Below are 18012 nucleotides of genomic sequence, written 5' to 3'. Positions count from 1 at the left end.
AGGTAGACAAAATATCTGCACACATAACTGTGATACAAAGTAGAAAGAGCAGTTCAGAGAAAGCAAGATGGTCTCCAGAAGTAGGAGTCCAGGAAAGTTTGAGAAAAGTTAAGCTGGATCCTGAAATTTGAGCAAGTATTTCTAGAAATAGCAAGTACACCGAAATATCCAATCAGGATTTAGTGCATTCATCCACTCTCTATTCATTCATAATAAACAAACATTCTTGGAGTTTAAGAGAGCTTCATAAAGAGAAGGGGCGCATTTTTGTTAATGGGAATGGTGAGTTGTGTGAGTTTTCTGCTTCTGGGGAGGGTGGATCTGGGTAGAGTGCTAATGGCCAACTGTGAGTACTGGGTGCCAATCTAAGGTAAACCACAGGGGACGGGGATACAGGGGAAGGACACAAGTGGAAAGTGTCCCCTAATTACTTAATAGTTTATTTAGGGAGAAATGATTCAATTAGGAAATGAATGAAATGCATACATGGACACTGGCTGAGTTCTGTAGATTAGAATACAAGGGACAGGAGATTTTGCATCAAGGGGATTTTTAGCATTCAATTTTGTCTCCTGTATTGGCTTATTGGCTATTCATCTTTTTAGATTGTTTTCAATGGCTGCTCTAGGGTGACAATATGCATCTTTAATATATCCCAGTCTACCTTCAAATAATAATTATACTACATGACATGCCATTGAAGAACTTTACATAGTATACCTTAATATAATACTGTACTTCCTTTTCTCTCCTCCTGTCCTTTCTGTTATTGTCACCATAAATGTTACTTATACATAATTTATTAACTGCACAATACATTATTATTATTACTATTATTATTACTCTTGCTTTAAATCATCAGTTATCCTTTAAAAATATATAAAAATGAAGGGAAAACATTCTTTATATTTACCAACATATTTACCATTCCTGTGCCCTTCATCCTGTCCCCTTCATCCTGTCCCCACCATACCCCCAACCCCCACCACTCCAATCTGGAATTATTTTCCTTCTGCCTGAAGAACTTTCTGTAACATTTTTTAAAGTGCCAGTCTGCTAGTAATGAAATCTCTCAGTGTCTATCCGAAAAAAAACTTTTTATTTTACCTTCATTTTTAAGGATACTGTCTTTAGTATATAAAATTCTAATTTGACAGATTTTTGTTTTTGTTTTTTAGTTTAGTACTTTAAAGATACGTCATTGCTTTGGGCTTTCATATATCTGGCGAAAAATATCTGTTATAATTTTTATTGTGTTTATTTTCATGTAATATGAATTTTTTTTCTCTGGCTTCTTTTAAAATTCCTCTTTTTCATTGATTTTTAGCAATTTGATTACGAGGTGCCTTGGTATATTTTGTATGTGTGCGTTTGTGTTTTTCCTGCTTCATTCATTGAATATCTTGATCTATAAATTTATAGGTTTTGCCCAATTTTGGAAAAAAAAAAAAAAAACAGCCATTATTTCTTCAAATAGTACCCATCCCCATCCTTCTGGGGCCCAGTTGCACAAATATTACACTGCTTGATATTGTCCTACAAACCACTGAGACTCAGTTAATATTTTTAGGAAGTTCCTTTTGCAATTTCTGTTTTCTTTTTCTGTTGTATGTATTTATCATGTATAACATGATATTTTAAAATATGTGCATGTGAAATGGCTACATCAAGCTAATTAATTTATATTACCTCATATACTTATCATTTTTTATGATAAGAACACAAAGTCTCCTCAGTAGTTTGCAAAATTACAACACACTGTTATTAACTACAGTCACTATGTTGTACAATACATCTCTTTAACTTATTCTTCCTGTATAAGTGAAATTTTGTATATTTTGACCCATCTTTCCCCTACCCTCAGCCCCTGGTGACCATTATTCTACCCTCTACTTCTATGAATCCAATTTCTTAGATCCCACACATAACATTTTTTAAAAGTTTGTTTTTTAAATTATTTTCTCTTTTTGCTTCATTCTTTGATAGATTCTATTGCTATGTTCTAAAGTTCATTGACTTTTATTCTATAGTTCTATTTTACTGGTAATCCCATTCAGTGAAATTGTTATTTCTGATGTAGTTTTTGTCTCTAGAAGTTCCATTTGGGTCTTTATTGTATCTTCTTCTTTTATTTTTATCATGTTCATGTTTTCCTTTACATAGTTTAACATAATTTTGTGATATCTGTCTTAACATTCTTGTCTGCTAGTTCTGTGGTCTTCGTCATTTCTGGGCAGTTTCTATTATTTTTTCTTATCATTTTGGCCTATATTTTCTTGCTCTTTGGCATATTTTTTAACTTTTTATTGGATACTGAACATTATTAATTTTCACATTGGCTGAGTGCTAGATATTATGATGTTCCTTGAATGAGTATAGGGCTTTATTTTAGTGCATATGTTATTGGAGGATCAGTTGGGTCCCTTTAAGGTCTGTTTTAAACCTTCTTTGGGATGGGTCATGAGTAGCCTTTAATCCAGGTATTAAACTCTGCTACTGCTGCGTGACCTCTGGATACTGTTCACCCGACAACCCTCGCTTGTCCTTGCTCCACACTGTGGTGATAGACTCTACTCATGCACAGCTTGGTATTTAACTAAGAGCCACAGGAATGAACTCCCGTGCAGATTTCTGGAGCTCTTGTTCTGCATGGTTCCTTCCTTTCTACAACTCCACCCTGCAGATTCCAGCCATCATAGCCTCCTTAAGCTGCAGTCACCGTCTCCTTACCTCAGTGAGACTATCAGCCTTAGTTTGAGTTTTCTCTCCTTGTACCCATTGTCTAGAAATTGTTTTCAGACCAAATGTATGGGGATTAAAGAATTTACCTCATTTGTTCCCTTCTCTGGGCGATCACAGTCCTGTGCTGCCTGCTGGGTCTAATGCCTATAAACAGTTATTTTAGGTCGGGCACAGTGGCTCACACCTGTAATCCCAGCACTTTGGGAGGCCGAGGCAGGCAGATCACGAGGTCAGGAGTTCGAGACCAGCCTGGCCAACATGGTGAAACCCTGTCTCTACTAAAAATACAAAAAAATTAGCCGGGCCTGGTGGTGTGCACCTGTAATCCCCACTACTCAGGAGGCTGAGGCAGGAGAATTGCTTGAACCTGGGAGGCAGAGGTTGGAGTGAGCCCAGATAACACCACTGCACTCCACCCTGGGCAACAGAGTGAGACTCTGTCTCAAAAAAAAAAAAAAAAAAAAAAGTAACTTTATATAATTTTTTTGACAATTTTCTAATTTTCTGTAGGAGGGTAAGTTCACTCATTCTTACCCCTCGTGGCCAGAGAAGCACAATACAGGACTAGCGATGCTAAAGAAATAAATTCTGACTCTTCTGTGGCGAAAAACAACAATCAAAACACCAGGACACATGGTGGTGACACAAGATCACAGTCTATTAGAGCTCCTATGTTTTAACAAACGACTACCAAGAAGCATTTGCTGATTTTACTGTGTGTATTTGGAGGAATATTTCTAGAGGAAAATTACACGTCCCCATCCTATTCAAATTTTCATCTATGTCATTGATTGAACAAGTCTATGAAATTTGGCAAAAATATAAAGCTAAAAATGTTAGCTACTTCTCTGAGTGGAATCAGAAAGTTTTCAGTAGGTGGAACAGACTGAAATTTAATGAGAATACACATAAACATTTTTACTGAAGTTCAAAAGTCCAAGGACACAAGTACAAAATAGAAAGATCTGCTGTCTTGGCCAATTTACATGAGAAATGTCTACCATTTTATTTGGCCATAAGCTTACCTGACACTGATTTTTTCAAAAGACAGAGACAAAAGAGAAAGGGAAACATGGAAAGAATAAGAAAAGAAACTTTAGGCTAAAGACAATAATCCTGCTTTCAGGCCCCTGAGAGCAAGGAATTTGTTTTATTTACTAATATATCCTCCTCATAGGACTTTAAAAGTCTCAATATGCTTTTGTTCAATAAATTGTGTTCAGTTCCAGGCACTGTATTTTATGTGGTACACTGACAATCTAGAACACATCCAGAATAGGGAATCCAGCTTTCTGATGATTCTGGAAAACATCTCAATACAGAAATAGTTGAAGGCTAGGCATAGTGGCTGGAGCCTGTAATCCCAGCACTTTGGGAGGTGGAGGTGGGCAGGTGCCTTGAGCTCAGGATTTGGAGATCAGCCTGGACAACATGGTGAGACCCTGTCTCTACAAAACATACAAAAATTAACCAGGAGTGCTGTCCTGTGCCTGTAGTCCCAGCTACTCGGAAACCTGAGGTGAGAGGTGAGGATTGCTTGAGACTGGGAGAAGGAGGTCACAGTGAGCCGAGATTGTGCCACTCCAGCCTGGGTGACAGGGTGAGATTCCACCTCGGGGTGGGAGGGGAAAGCAGTTGAATGCATTTTACATTCAAACCAAAGAAGATAAGGCTAAAGGAGGAAATGTAGACTATCTTAAAATATTTGCGTGGCTAACAAATATTTTATGGAGTTGTCAACTTGCTCTGTGTCTCTTCAGAATAGAACACTACAGCTATAGGGAAGAGTTATAGGGGAGAGTTCCAAGAAAATAGGTTTGAGTCTATCCATGGTATAGCATCTTTCTACAGGAGCAAGGTCCCAAACACTGGACTCACTCATACAGCAGATCCACCATTTAAAATATTTTCAAGAGGTGTTTTAAGATGGCTTAGGAATTCTATCTCCCTTTCAACTCTACACATCTGTGATTCCTCAGTGCCAATGAAACAGAATTAACATTTTTACGTCTCTCTAGGTCATGACAGAAAATCCTTAGTCAGCACTGGTTTACAACCATGTCACTAACAGACCAGATCTTTTTCACAAGGTCTTCTACTACAAATCAGTGTTTTCGCTATTAGAGGGTAATCAGTCTCAAACTTTGCCACACTAGAGAATCTCTTGAGGTAGAGATGCGTGAGAAGAAGAGATAGGGGAGAGAGAAGAAAGCATATGTGTTCTATGTTGGATGACATGGGGACACAGAAAAGAAGTCCAGGCTCTTTCTATGGTCTGGGATAGGGCTGTACTCTATAAACCAACTGACTACTGTACTCAACAGTTTACATCAATAGGCAGTGCATTATTCTGATGCCACTTTTTTTTTTTTTTTTTTTTGAGTTGGAGTCTCGCTCTGTCACCCAGGCTGGAGGGCAATGCTGTGATCTTGGCTCACTGCAACCTCTGCCTCCTGGGTTCAAGCAATTATCTGCCTCAGCCTCCCGAGTAGCTGGGATTATAGGCACCCTCCACTATGCCCAGCTAATTTTTGTATTTTTAGTAGAGATGGGGTTCCACCATGTTGGCCAGGCTGGTCTTGAACTCCTGACCTTGTGATCCACCTGCTTCAGCCTTCCAAAGTGCTGGGATTACAGGTGTGAGCCACTGTGCCTGGCTAATGCCAGTTTTTAACTGTTCCAATACAAAAATATAAAAATGTGTATCTGTGGCCAGGTGCAGTGGCTCATACCTGTAATCCCAGCACTTTGGGAGGCCGAGGCAGTTGGATCACGAGGTCAGGATATCAAGATCATCCTGGTTAACACGGTGAAACCCCGTCTCTACTAAAAATACAAAAAATTAGCTGACTTTGGTGGTGGGCACCTGTAGTGCCAGCTACTTACTCGGGAGGCTGAGGCAGGAGAATTGCTTGAACCCGGGAGGTGGAGGTTGCAGTGGGCCAAGATCACACCACTGCACTCCAGCCTGGGAGACAGAGTGAGACTCTGTCTCAAAAAAAAAAAAAAAAAAAGCGTATCTGTGGCAAAATATAGATAAGTGTTGAAAGTAAATAACGGGTACATTGATTAATTACACCATTGTCTCTACTCTTGTATATATTTGGTATTTTCCATTTTTTTTAGCATTAACCTTTTTAAGGTCTTAGTCTATCAGCTGTCTTCCAATTATATTCAGTCATGTTCAGGAGTAACGTTTTATCCCTTCTCTTAGTTATGCCTTTGGGTGTGGAGGAGCTCCACTAGTAATACGTCCATTGCCTTTATGACTCCTGGCTCCAACTTCCCCTGAATAAGTGAAAGGACTTAGCTGATGGGTGATTTTGAGATAGGAAAATGCATATGCACAGTTCATCCCAATCCCTCCTTCCTTTTGAGAGCCACCTACTCACAGAAAGCACACACCTGTTCTGTCCTCCACACTGTAAGTTGTAGAGGGGCAGCCCCTATAAGAGGAGGCTAGTTCAGTGCTACCTGTGATCAAGAGGATAAGTCCAACTCTGGGATAAAGCATTAGAAAGTCCATTGTTGCTGCACTCCAAGCCACGACAACTGTCCAGGTTTTATAAAGCCAATAGTTTTATGCCAATCTATCTGAGTACTTTGTCTTTCTCGGAGGATTCAGTACTCTGCAAGAAAGAAGGATGCTATGCAATGGTCCCTCAAAGCCCCATCAATTCCTGCCTCATGCCTAGACAGACTTTCCATTCCTTCTTTCCTAGTTATCTTTGTTGATCAACCTTCCTGAGAAGTTTTTGCTAAAGTACTTGATCAGGTGAGTTACTACTTCCCCCAACTCACACTCCTTCTCTCAGTACTCTGTACTCACATTATATCATTCATAGAATTGTGTTGTCGCTATCTGTTTAGCTACCTGCATTGCCAAGTAGATGGTTCCTTCTAAAGCAAGGAAATGTTGTTCATATATATGTATCCAACACTGGCGTAATGTCTGATCCTCAGTTAGGTATACTCAAAATGTTCTATAATTGAATGAATAAATAAATGAATGAAGCACTTAATCTTTTCGATGAGTAGTTTATTTTTAAAATCTTAGTCATTTTTGCTGAGAGAATCTAAGAACTCTAATGCCTGATCCAACAATCATGTATCTCAACTGAGTTTTGATCTATATTGACTTTATTAATTTATAATCTATGGGCTTTAAAGGCAATGTATTAATTTACTCAGTTCCTGAACTATTACACTACGGTACCAGCAGTCAGGAATCCCAATGTTCATTTTTAGCTCTATCACTGACACATCTTTGCCTTTAATGAAACCACTTAATCAGATTGGTGCCTCAGTTCTGTATCTATGAAATGGTGGCACTAGTTTTCTTGGTAAGTGTTCTTATATCCGTTATTAACTAACACTTTCCATATGAACCTGCATTTTTAGTACTACATATTTAGTTGCAATTTCAGACCACAGATGAACTTTGGAAGCTTATTGAAAGGCCATTGCATTTAATGCTGAGATATGTCTTTTAACTTTTTATTGGTATAAAAGTATTCTTTAATATTGAAAGAATCAGAGTCCATAAAATTACTCCCATTCAATGGAAAGGTCATCATTTCCATACTTTTGCTAAATTAAGAAATAAAGACAAAATTTGTGTGTTATTAAATTTAGCGATACTTGAGAGGAAAATATTCACATTAAAATATAATTAATGTATCTGTTAAACAGCAATTTTAATAAGAATGAAAGTCTGGTTCAGTATCAGAATGAAATTGAGTAGCTTCTTAATTTCTAGTAACTGGAGAATTTCCCAGTGGCAACTGCCTATTTCTATAGTTTTTGCAGGGAAAGAATGAAGTTGAAGGGAAAGAGACACTACTAAAATGGTTAAGACATCTATAGCCAAGACTATCAGTAACCTACCCAATATTCATTTGTCTTTTTTTTCTTTCTTCTGTTTTTTTTTTTTTTTTTTTTTTTTTTTGAGATGGAGTCTCACTCTGTTGCCAGGCTGGAGTGCAGTGGTGCAATCTTGGCTCACTGCAACCTCCACCTCCCGGGTTCAAGCGATTCTTCTGCCTCAGCCTGCAGAGTAGCTGGGATTACAGAAGCATGTCACCACACCCAGCTAATTTTTGTATTTTCAGTAGAGATGGGGTTTCACCGTGTTGGCCAGGATGGTCTTGGTCTCCTGACCTTGTGATCTGCCCGCCTCAGCCTCCCAAAGTGCTGGGATTACAGGAGTGAGCCACTGCACCCGGCCTTTCACTTATTTCACTAAATACAAAATTCCAATTTTATACTGAGAGGCAAGATTTTTGAGTTAAAAAAAATATATGTCTAGCCTCTCTTGCAGCTAGATGTGGCCCTGACATTAAGTTCTGGCCAAAAAGATGATAGAGTTGTTGGATATGCTTTCCAGTGAGAAACCTTGAAAGGATGCCCAACAGCTGTAACACCCCTGTTGCTCTTGGCCTTTTCTCCTTTCTCTCATCTGGAATATAGACATGATGGCTGAATTTTCAACAATCATTTTGAGACTTTAAGGATGGAAGCCAGGGCTAAGGATGGCATAGTAGTAAATAACAAGGAGCCAGCCAAGGTACCAGGTAATTTAATAGAGTCACCATGTCATTTCCTGGGCATTCTTCAGGACTAATACTTCCTTTCTGTGAAAGAAAATGAATCCTCCATCTCTTTAAGCCATTGTGATAGGGTTGCTGATGCTGACTACCAAGTGTAATTTCTAGGTGGTACAATGCATCCTACCTTAAGAGAAAGATAATCCCAGATCCACCTTACTTTAGAAATCTTGTGGGGCAGAAAAAAAACATTGTCTGATGCTTTACTGTCTTCAGTTGCCAAGTTAAATTTTAAAATCTCAGATTGAGAAATGATCAGCTACCCTTGGAAGCTCTGCATGGGGTCACAACCCCAAGGGAAGTTTCCTAGCCTTCCTTGTAACAGTTATCCAAAACACACAGCTCTCTGCCAAGCAGCAAAACACAGATTCCACTTAGCTCTAAGCACCTGTGACTTCAAGTACATGTGGCCTCATGAGGGAGATAAGACTGGTTCCTGTGAACATTGCTACCATTGTTTTCATTATTACAAGTATCTGTTCATAGGTCTGTTTCTCCCTGTAGGCTGAGTTTCTTGAGGGCTGAGCCGGTCATATTAGTCATTGTGTCCCAAAGTGACCAGCACTCCAGAGAGAGATGTTGAGTGAATAAATGAGTTCTTAGGCTCTAAAGTCCTCAGGAGCAAGTGACGGGGCTAAGAGCCATAGGATGACTTCAAGAATGCCCAGCGAGTTCATTTTTCCCTCCGCTGAAAAAAAGAGTTGGGTAAATTGAAGATAGGAAGTGAGACTAGTCTCTTTTCTTCCACACTCTGGGAAGAGACATTCCACCTGGAAACGATGATACTGATTGCACTACTTGTTATTCATTTTAACATTCCCAGATGACAGGAAGCTTTGCCTCCCCTTGTGATGTAGGACAACATTCCACAGTTAGATCCAATGGCTCTGCGAAGGGGCTGTGAGGGTGAGCAGGCAGTCATGAAGCAGAGGAAAGCGTTTCCGAGAAGGGAAAATGGCAGCATGATAAAGTGTGAAGCGTGTGGGGAATCCTTGCTCCTTCAGTGAGAGACGTTACAACTATGCCATGCCTTGTGTTCAAGCACGAAATTCTGCTCCGATTAACAGAAGCAATTCTAAAACCGATTTCCAAAGTGATTTTGGTCTTGAAACATTTTAGTCAAAGAAAATCTTAAAGTCCAAAGTGTAAGACTACAAAAGTGGAACTTCCCTGGTTGAAGAGGCAGGCAAGAGATGCAACGACTTCCTGTTCCCCATCCCTTCATCTGCACTATCCCCACATTGCCCTTAGGGAAGAAAGCACAGTTTGAAAACCACTCAGTACTACCTCCTTGCTATGTCTATAAATGAACCCATAGGCTAAGGAAAGATTCATTCCTTTACTCATTTTCCAGCAGCAGAAACAGCAGATTCACCCAAAAGGGGAAGCCTAAATTTCAAAGTGCCTCCTCTTTCCCTGCTACCTATTTTACCTGCCTGCAGTTCCTCATAATGAAGCAAGCTATTAAACTATTCTTTCAACATTTGCCTAAATCCATTCCCTTCATTAGACAGTATACTTTCATTTAAAAGAGGTGATTTGTCACATAGATTATGCAAAAGGTTACAGCATTACTGACTAACATCCTTCTGTACCTACGTCTTTGTTAACTTCCCAAAACTGCCTTTGGCCATCTGAAAGACCAGGAAAGAGAATCCAATTAGCTATGTTGGTCCATTCTCCTTAATCAAACCACCTTTTAGCTATTTCACATTCTTTCAGTTTCTCAGATTTAGTGCCATCCTATCTGGACGCCAGATGTTTTATTTGAAAATAGTTACTAGAATATAAATGGAATGAAAACTAATCAGGTTGTTATAAATTCAAATAAGGTAGATTGTTTCTTTGAGAAAATCTTTGGTGACTGAGCAAGCAAAGAAGTATTTTTATCAAATGAAACTTGGGCATCACACGAGAAAGCACTGGGTAATCTTTCCACATAGCTTTGGGCACTCCATCAATATTAAACAGTAGCAATAAAACCACCATGGCCGTGACCTGCAATGCCCCTGGATTCTCTTGGCTTCTCATGAAATGTCTAACCTGTCAAATGGTATGATGTTTGTAAGGGGAAAACCTGTAGGCTGATAGTCTAATTTTGCACTTAGTAGGAGAGAGAAGCTTGGTTCTTGTCAAATAAGTCTAAAAGTTCAAGTATTTATTTCTAGATGCTGATAATAAATGTAGTCACTTCTCCTGTGGTCAGTTATTTGGTGGGGATAACTTGGGCTCACCATATTGTTTTTAAAGTCAAGTCCAACCATCAGCATAAAACATTGTAGATACTTTGTTTACTTATCATGTTAGTTTTCTAGGACTCTCATAACAAAGTACCACAGGCTGGGTGACTGAAACAACAGAAATTCATTTTCTTGTAGTTCTGGAGGCTGGAAGTCTGAGACTGAGATGTCAGCAGGGTTGGTTTCTTCCAAGACCTCTCTCTTAGTTTGCATATGGCTGTCGTCTCTTTGCATCTTCACATGGTCTTCCATCTGTGCGTGTCTGTCCTGATCTCCCTTTCTTATAAAGACATCAGTTATATTGCCTTAGGTTTCTTTCTAATGATCTCATTTTCATTTCATTACCTTTTTTTTTTTTTTTTTTTTTTTTTTTTGAGATGGAATTTCGCTCTTGTTGCCCAGGCTGGAGTGCAATGGTGTGATCTCAGCTCACCACAACCTCCGCCTCCCAGATTCAAGCGATTCTCCTGCCTCAGCCTCCCAAGTAACTGGGATTACTGGCATGCACTACCACGCCCAACTAATTTTGTATTTTTAGTAGAGACGGGGTTTCTCCATGTTGGTCAGGCTGGTCTCAAGCTCCCGACCTCAGGTGATCCACCCGCCTTGGTCTCCCAAAGTTCTGGGATTACAGGCGTGAGCCACCGCGCCCGGTCCACTCAATTACCTCCTTAAAGGACCTACCTCCACACATACTAACGTCCTGCGGTACTGGGATTAGGACTTCAACATGTAAATTTGGAGGACACACACTTTGGTCCATAACACTTATGAAGGAAATTTCGTGTGCGTTGATTACCAGTTCCTTATTTTATAGTTGAGGAAATTGGACCCAAAGAAATGAAGTGCCATGCCCAAGAATAGATTTAAAGTAGGGATAGAATGAGAGATGGGCAGAACTAGGACCAGAATAAAAGTCCCTCAGGCTTTCAGTCCACTGCTTTCTCTGGAAATTTAGAGGGGGAAAAAATTGATTCCGTGAAAACCTGTTTTATGTCCAGTGAGGTTACAGTGTAAAAAGCATTCCAGTAGTTGCTTAATCATGTTGTCTATGGATGGGCACAATGACGTTCACTTTCTCTTAGTCTCAGATGTCATTGCACTAATTGCACTGACCTCTGGCTTCAGATTGTTATGCAAACTATGTGACGTCCCTTATCTATCAAGAAGTATATGCAATTCCAGGTGCATTCAAGACTGGGAATAGGAAAAAAATATTCAAATATCTATATTATCTTCTTTATCCTAAAGCAAGAAACAAATTGCTTTGGTGCCTCAGGTGGTCAGGTGTCATGTGGCTCTCAGTCGAGAATGGGTATTTCCCAAGAGGCACTTTGAAATGTTGCCATAAATTACAACATATATCATGTGACTGGTTAAATGAATTTATGGCTTCTGTCATCTAGAATAAACTCAGTTGCCCCTCACAAAATGGACATATACTTTGGAAAGACTCTTTCAAAGAAACTTCAGATTGAAATAATATAAGCACAAGGAAATAAGAAAATGGGGCCGGGCACGGTGGCTCTCTCCTGTAATCCCAGCACTTTGGGAGGCCAAGTTGGGGGGATCACCTGAGGTCAGGAGTTCAAGACCAGCCTGACCAACATGGTAAAACCCCATCTCTACTAAAAACTACAAAAATTAGCCAGGCATGGTAGCAGGCGAATCCCAGCTGCTTAGAAGGCTGAGGCAGGAGAATCTCTTGAATCCAGAAGGCAGAGGTTGCAGTGAGCCAAGATTGCGCCATTGCACTCCAGCCTGGTCGACAGAGCAAGACTCCGTCTCAAAAAAAAAAAAAAAAAAAAAAGAAAGAAAGAGAAGAAAATGGTTGTGCTAGTTACTCTTTATTTATGAGGTAAAAGCAATGATGATACTTAACATTTATGAGGTAAAAGCAATGATCAGTAATTATATCCATTATATTGTATCTCATTCCTCTCATGCTCTTTTCTTTTTAAAGGGGAGAAAATCCCAGAGGATTTTACATAATTGACAGAAAAAAAAACTTATTTGTTTTTATTTCTGTGGGCACATAGTAGGTGTGTATCTACATCTCATCTTTTATACGTTTACATTGTCGTCATGTGTCCATCGTGTACGCCAAATGTACATCAGACACGGTAAGGTACCAAACATATTTTACAATGACTGTGAGTACACGTGTAAATAAACATACACATATTGTAAATTCTTACTCAGACTATTCTTTTGTTGATGTAAGATTAAAAAGGTGTGGCAGCCACTCACCACAGTATTTAAAAAAGTGAAAGGACAAGATTGGTGCTTTTCCACAAGAAACTGCCCTTTCTCCTAGAGCTTTCTGGTACACAGTCACAGATTCACATTTGAGGGGTGTTGTTTTTATTTTGTTTTAACTTTTTATTGAAGTTTAACATATATACAAAACTTGCACAAATCATAATCCTCAAGGTGAATGCATCTACATATCCAACACGCACATAAAGAAATAGAACAATTCCAGGATGCCAGGACCCCCTCTCACAGCCCTTGCCAGTCACTAGCCTGGCCAAGGATGGGAACTATTCTGCTCTTACACCATAGCCTTGGAGTGCCTATTTCTGAACTTTGTATAAATGAAATATGCTGTGTGTCTTTTTCTTATTGATTTGTAAGAGTTCTTTACATATTCTGAATGCAAGTCCGTTGTATTGAAACTATGCATACATTCATATGTATTGAAAAATATTGTCTTCCACTCTGTAGCTTGGCTTGCCTTTTCACTCTCTTAATAGTGTGTTTGGATAAATAGAAGTTTTAATTTTTAATACAGTCCAATTTATCAAACATTTTTCTTTTATACTTAGGCCATGTATAAGGCCTGTTTAAGAAATCTTATCCCCCACAGGTAAGTCGGCTTCATCTCTGGGATGCAAGGCTGGTTCAACATACGCAAATCAATAAACGTAATCCAGCATATAAACAGAACTAATGACAAAAACCACATGATTATCTCAATAGATGCAGAAAAGGCCTTCAACAAAATTCAACAGTGCTTCATGCTAAAAACTCTAATAAACTAGATATTTATGGAACATATCTCAAAAAATAAGAGCTTTTTAATGACAAACCTGCAGTCAATATCATACTGAATGGGCAAAAGCTGGAAGCATTCCCTTTGAAAACTGGCACAAGACAAGGATGCCCTCTCTCACCACTCCTATTCAACATACGATTGAAAGTTCTGGCCAGGGCAATCAGGCAAGAGAAAGAAATAAAGCATATTCAAATAGGAAGAGAGGAAGTCAAATTATCTCTCTTTGCAAATGACGTGATTGTATATTTAGAAAATCCCATCGTCTCAGCCCAAAATCTCCTTAAGCTGATAAGCAACTTCAGCAATGTCTCAGGATACAAAATCAATGTGCAAAATTACAAGCATTCCTATACACCAACGATAGACAAGCAGAGAGCTAAATCATAAATGAACTTCCATTCACAATTGCTACAAAGAGAATAAAATACCTAGGAATACAGCTAGCAAGGGATAGGGAGGACTTCTTCAAGGAGAACTACAAACCACTGCTCAAGGAAATAAGAGAGGACACAAACAAATGGAAAACATTCCATCCTCAAGGATAGGAAATCAGTACCATGAAAATGACCATACTGCCCAAAGTAATTTATATTTTCAATGCTATTCCTATCCAAACGACCACTGACATTCTTCTTCACAGAATTAGAAAAAACTACTTTAAATTTCACATGGAACCAAAAAGCCCGTATATCCAAGACAATCCTAAGCAAAAAGAACAAATCTGGAGGCATCATGCTACCTGACCAAATTATACTACAAGGCTGCAGAAACCGAAACAGCATGGTACTGGTAGAAAATTAGACATATAGATCAATGGAACATAACAGAGACCTCAGAAATAACATCACACATCTACAACCACCTGATTTTCAGCAAACCTGACAAAAGCAATGGGGAAAGGATACCCTGTTTAATAAATGGTGCTGTAACACTGGCTAGCCATATGCAGAAAACTGAAACTGGACCCCTTCCTTATACCATATACAAAAAATTAACTCAAAATGGAATAAACACTTAAATGTAAAGCCCAAAGCCATAAAAACTCTGGAAGAAAACCTAGGCAATACCATTCAGGACATAGGCATGGGCAAAGACTTCATGACAAAATTACCAAAAGCAATTGCAACAAAAGCGAAAATTGACAAATGGAATCTAATTAAACCAAAGAGCTTTTGCACGCGAAAGAAACTATCATCAGGGTGAATAGGCAACCTACAGAATGAGAGAATATTTTTACAATCTACCATCTGACAAAGGTTAATATCCAGAATCTACAATGAACTTAAACACATTTACAAGAAAAAAAAATCAATCACATCAAAAAATGGGCAAAGGATATGGACAGACACTTCTCAAAAGAAGATATTTATGTGACCAAGAAACATACAGAAAAAAAAACTCAACACCACTGCGCATTAGAGAAATGCAAATCAAAACCACAATGAGATACCATCTCACACCAGTCAGAATGGCAATTATTAAAAAGTCAAGAAACAATATATGCTGGTGAGGCTGTGCAGAAATAGGAACATTTTTACACTGTTGGTGGGAGTGTAAATTAGTTCAACCATTGTGGAAGGCAGTGTGATGATTCCTCAGGGATCTAGAACCAGAAATACAATTTGACCCAGCAATCCCACTACTGGGTATATACCCAAAGGAATATAAATCATTCTAAGATAACGACACATGCACTATTTTATCTATGTTTTATATACTATTTATGTTTATTGCAGCACTATTTACAATTGCAAAGATATGGAACCAACCCAAATCTTTATCATAAAGTCCATCAATGACAGACTTGATAAAGAAAACGTGGAACATATACACCATGGAATACTATACAGCCATAAAAAGGAATGAGATCATGTCCTTTGCAGGGACATGGATGAAGCGGGAAGCCATCATCCTCAGCAAAGTAACAGGAACAGAAAACCAAACACCACATGTTCTCACTCATAACTGGAAGTTGAACAATGAGAACACATGGACACAGGGAAAGGAACTACACGCACCAGGGCCAGTCAGGGCATGGGGGGTGAGGGGAAGAGATAGCATTAGGACAAATAGCTAATGTATGTGAGGCTTAAGACGCAGATGATGGATTGATAGGTGCAGCAAACCATCATGGCACACATATACCTACGCAACAAACCTACACATTCGGGACTTGTTTCCCAGAACTTAGAGTAAAACAATTTTTTTAAAAATCCATCTAACAGATTTTTCTTTTACTTCTTTGATTGTTTTATGAGGGAAAATTACATTAGGGCCAATATTTATGCTTAAAATCTTGTTTATTTAAAGGCCAAGGGCAATGTGAAATAACCAATGGTTCTTTCAAAATTTGAAATTTAGCCAGTCATAGGGTAATTATGAAAATCAACCAGTTAAATGAACATAAAGCAAGCTGGCAAGAAATCTGCAGAGCATGGTGACTTGTGTAATGTTCTCTTCTCACTGTCCAGTAGAAACCCTCTGTTGTACTAGCTAAATGTCAAATGAAGTGGTTGAGAACACCATGGGCTTCTTAAATATACTACACACATCATTTGCCAATTTGTCTACAAAAGTAAGATATTTACTTTTTTATAATATATTATAAAAACTACTTTTTATAATTTTGACCTGAATTTTATTAGGATATGAGAAAATTACAGAGTAAAATACATATTCATATGAGCATATATCTCTCTGAGGATGTTATTTTGAACCTATTGTTTATCATATTTTGAATGGGAGAATAATACTTTCCTTTAAGTGTTTAAAGATATCCAATGTATCTTAGAAATAGGTATCAAAATTTTCTTAACATAAATAATTTATAAATAACATAAATAATAATAAATATTATTTCATTTTTATTTACAATCAATGATAAAATATTAATAATGTTAATATGATAATGAGTAAATATTGTTAAGTGCTTAACAATCTTTTGTAAGAGCCAGTGCTTCCTACTTTATGCCTCATCTCATTGAATAATCTCATCAGCTGTATGAGCAGGTGTTCTGGACCTAATTTTACAGATGAAGAAACTGAGCTTGAACTCATACCCAGGTCTGTTTGATTCCAAAACTAATACTCTTAATCACAACAGTACGTTGTTTATGAGGCTAAATGCAAGCTGACGTATCGATTTCCAATTTGATAGATAGCTATTTCCAGCTCCATTTCAAGCTGCATTTGATGACGTGCAAATCAAGTTTATCAATTCTATCACTTGTCAAAGGCTCAAATGAATGTTGACTGAGGAGGAAAGGTTGCAACTAAAATGAATTTCTGGTATTATCTGAATATTACAATTTTTTGTGTCATTCGTCCAATAGGAGTTTAAAAAGCTGATCTTATTAATTCTTCCCATCCCTGCCTTTCTCTGCAAAAGCCCTTATGTCCCTGCTTTCCTGCTTCTTCTTTAGTTTCATGGATTAATCTGATCCTTTACTGTCCACTAACCTAGATTCTAATTAAAGGAACTGTGTTAATCCAATCAGCTGTCAATCCTAGGTATATTGGGATGCATTTGGTGATTAATTATTTTTTGAGACAGGGTCTCACTCTGTCACCCAGGCTGGAGTGTAGTGGAGCAATCTTGGCTCCCTGCAGCCTCCATCTCCTGGGCTCAAGTGATCCTCCCACTTCAGCCTCCCAAGTAGCTGAGACTACATTCACATGCCACCACTCCCAGCTAAATTTTTGCTGTTGTTGTATTTTTTGTAGAGACGGGATTTTGCTGTGTTACCCAAGCTGGTCTTGAACTCCTGAGCTCAAGTGATCCACCTGCTTTGGCCTCCCAAACTGCTGGGATTACAGGCGTGAGCCCCTGCACCCAGCCAGTGGTTGATTACTTTTTGAATAAAATCATAACTTTTTGTAGAATGATCTTGACCCCTCCTAGCTTCCTTTTCCCATCACCTATGTGTTTAATTATTATTTTACCATCATGGCTATTGCAGTTGTTATTATTGTTATTCATGTGTCTTAAGTAAGGCTTTCATCTTACACCATTTAACCAGACATGTCTACCTTACTGATATTTCCCCACCGTCTGCCTCTTTCTTGTTAATCTTAATAGAGATATCGAAGACTCAAATCTCATCATAAATTAATTCTACTTCCTCTGGGATACTTAAAAGTTTTAGGTCTCTATAAAAGCATCTGCTATAAATCTACCTTTTTCTATTCTGCAGTTTTTCTATCATTTTTTAATCAAAACAATAAGAATAAAAGTATATCTTAAGCAACAATCCCCATGCCCATGTTATTTGCATGATATTCTATCTTAATTTTTCTGATCTTATTATCAGTTCGTTATTCAAAGTAACTTTTTTTCTCTTTCCTCAGGTTGAATGACTTGTAGTTA

This window comes from Macaca thibetana, chromosome 18, assembly GCF_024542745.1.
Source record: "Macaca thibetana thibetana isolate TM-01 chromosome 18, ASM2454274v1, whole genome shotgun sequence".
Lineage (NCBI taxonomy): Eukaryota > Metazoa > Chordata > Mammalia > Primates > Cercopithecidae > Macaca > Macaca thibetana.
Note: the sequence above shows the minus strand (reverse complement) of the source record.